Below are 3,023 nucleotides of genomic sequence, written 5' to 3'. Positions count from 1 at the left end.
AAATAATGTGTCTCAAGACCTAATTGATAATAATAACCCATGTCTAAAATCCCTGTAATCAGTAGCTTTTAAACGTGCATGATCACAATAGCTTTGACTAAAATGATAGGCCAGAAATTTCTTGACCAAGCTGGTACTTTACCAATGCCCTCCTCTGCTCAGAATATTTTTTCACGTGTTTCTCCCATCTTGATTTGTTATGTATTTATTTATTTTTATTTAATAATAAATAATTAACGCGGCGTTTATGACGTGAATTTCTGTCTTTGCCGTGTTCTTTACCCGTTTTTTTTTCAAATTTTTTTTGTTCTTTTTCTGGCCATCTTTTTACCGGCTTGGACCCGTCGTCTTTTACCGTCATCGCTTCTGCTCCTTGCTGCTGACGTTGGGGACCCTCCTGTCTTCCTGGCCGGTTCGCTGACTTGCTGCCTGGTTGACCCATCTGCAGTGCTTCGAAGTGCCTTTTTTCTTCTCCTCCGGAGCCTAGCCATCAGTCCTGTGAGCTCCTGGCAAGGCGGGAGCAAGCGAAACGAACCGGAACAGCGAGGGCCTAACCCAGCGTGGACAATGGAAGAAGAGGAAGCCATGGAAAGCGACGGAGTCAATAGCCGGACTAACCTGATCATCAACTACCTTCCCGAAACCCTGACGGACGATGAATTCCGCAGCCTTTTCACCAGCATCGGTCCCATAATGTCGTCAAAGATTGTGCGATACAAGGCAACAGGCTGCAGCTATGGGTTTGGCTTTGTCGACTACCAAGAAGCTGGAGACGCAGCGAGAGCCGTTGAGACACTCAACGGCTTGCAGCTGCAGAACAAGAAGATCAAGGTAGCGTACGCGCGGCCCGGCGGTGAGACCATTAAACCCGCCAACCTTTACATCCGTGGCATCCCCAAGACCTTTCCAGCAGAGCAGGCGGAGAAGCTGTTTGCTGATTTTGGCCGGCTGATCCACTTCAGGGTGCTCAAGGATGACTCGGGCACTGCCAACAAGGGGGTGGCTTTTGCGTTGTTCAAGCTCCGCGAGAACGCCGAAACTGCCATGGCAGCGCTGACGGGCCAAACGCTGCCGGGTGCCACCGAGCCACTCCTGATCAAGTTTGCAGAGACCAACTCCAAAAAGCTGAGGCCGCCCAGAGGCCGAGGTGCCCAGAGTCAGCTCATCGGACCCCCAGGTGCTGGTGGTGGACGCAGGCGTGCTGCTAAGGGTCGCTGTCGGTGCAACCAACTGACGGGCTCCTACCAGAATCCAATGAGTGGCATGACTCCGGCTCCAACTGCAGCTGGCGGGCCCACGCTCTTTGTCTACAACATTGAGACCGATACAGACGAGAAGTCGCTCTTGCAAATTTTTGCCCAATACGGCACTGTGACCAAGGCGAATATCATCCGTGACACGGCCACAGGGCTCTCCAAGGGCTTTGGCTTTGTGACCATGGCCAACTATCAGGACTGCGTCTGGGCCATTGAGGCTTTGAACGGGTTCCTCTATACAGGCCCGATGGTCAAGAAAGATGGTATATAAAACAGATCAGATATATATTTAGCCATTGAAAAGCCGGCATACCTCCAATGCTGGTCTTCCAGTTTCAAGCCGATAATTGTATATATATTCTTATTGACTATATTGGCAACCCACCTTATTTGTCACCCATCGTAATAATTGCCACCTGATGTTTCACTGGCTTCTAAATATTTTCATGCTCTCAAATTCACTGATACCGCAATATTTGCAAGCTAGTCCTACTTACTGGCATGTATAATGTTAGTATCGGATTTCTATATTGCATGGCTTCCTGTTTTATTGCCAATCCGTTGCTTGGATTCTTTCACATGCATATAGAGCTGTTCGTGCGCGTGCACGAGGCTGCGGACGCCGGACAGTGACATTTCCTGGACACTGCTCACTGCGCCATGCCGGCGTCGAGTGACCAAACTCTACGCATGCCCATATTTGGTATCGCGGTACAGGAACCTAGCCATATAATGGACAGTCACCGACGACTCCCTTGGGACGGGACCTGCGAAAGCCGCGGGGGAGCCAACAAAGGCAGCCAGCCGTCGCGGATGCCAGTCACATATATCTGATCCCAACGAACGGATGCGACGCGTGAGGGAAACCGCCGAAAATGGAGAGGAAGAAGAGGCCGTCAGCTGGCTGTTACTAGCTCCGCCCCCCCCCCCCCCCCCCCCCCATTCCCCGCTAGCGAGGGTAGCGCCCGCAAGGGCCTCGGCTACCTCTGCGCCCGTGTTCTTGAGTGCCTAGGCCCCTAGGTAGCACGCGATACGCGTTTTTGCGTGAATGTGTGTGCGCGCTCTTGTGCCGCGAATCTTCTCCTAAGACCGTATGAGGCTAGTCGTCTTGTCTTGAACTAAATGCGATTTGTGCATTGATTCAATCGCTGGCACACTGCCGCTCCACGCTAAGACGCAGCTTTGTTACATACCGCTTACATGCAAATCGGCTGCGAAGTGCGATCTATAACACAAGCCTTGTATTTCAGCAAGGTCGCCAATAAAGTACGACTGTATTACTTAAGCCGTCCGGTAAAGAAAATACCTGCATTTAAAAAAAAAGCAAACCATCCGCAGCTGTGCTTCAAGCCTTTGGGCTTGAAGCACAGCTGCGGATGGTTTGCTGATGCATTACTTTTGTCAGCGCCTCTACTGCGTGTAGACACGTTCCGCCGCGCATGCAATGAGAATGATTTGTGCATTTCGCAAGGCGACAATGAAATGAAAGTGCGGAGATTAAAAGCACTTGGTTGCTCTCGAAATGACGTGTTTTGTTCTACTGTACTAGAAAGTGGGACAGTAATGAGCGGCTTCTGCAGCTTTCAAGTGAGTTCTGTTGTTGGAATTCTGACTGAAGTTTGGTTATGTGCAAAGCACAAAGTTCGTTACTCGTCCGCTTTCATGAGTGACATGCACGCGCTTTTTTGTTTGATCTTGAAAACCAATTCCAAAGTTTGGAGATAATCCACACTACCATCAAAGGAAGTCATATGTGGCAGCTCTTGT

The 3,023-nt window shown here is 50.1% G+C and overlaps 1 pseudogene; it reads left to right on the top strand.

Annotated features, from left to right (window-relative positions):
- The first annotated feature begins 585 nt into the window (after positions 1-585).
- LOC146203942 (ELAV-like protein 1 pseudogene) lies at positions 586-1,527 on the top strand (annotated as a pseudogene).
- Positions 1,528-3,023: the final 1,496 nt, after the last annotated feature.

This window comes from Amblyomma maculatum, chromosome 1 (genome assembly GCF_055883805.1).
Source record: "Amblyomma maculatum isolate TAMU_Amacu chromosome 1, ASM5588380v1, whole genome shotgun sequence".
NCBI lineage: Eukaryota > Metazoa > Arthropoda > Arachnida > Ixodida > Ixodidae > Amblyomma > Amblyomma maculatum.
The sequence above is the reverse complement of the archived record's forward strand: the minus strand, read 5'-3'. Positions and strand labels throughout refer to the sequence as shown.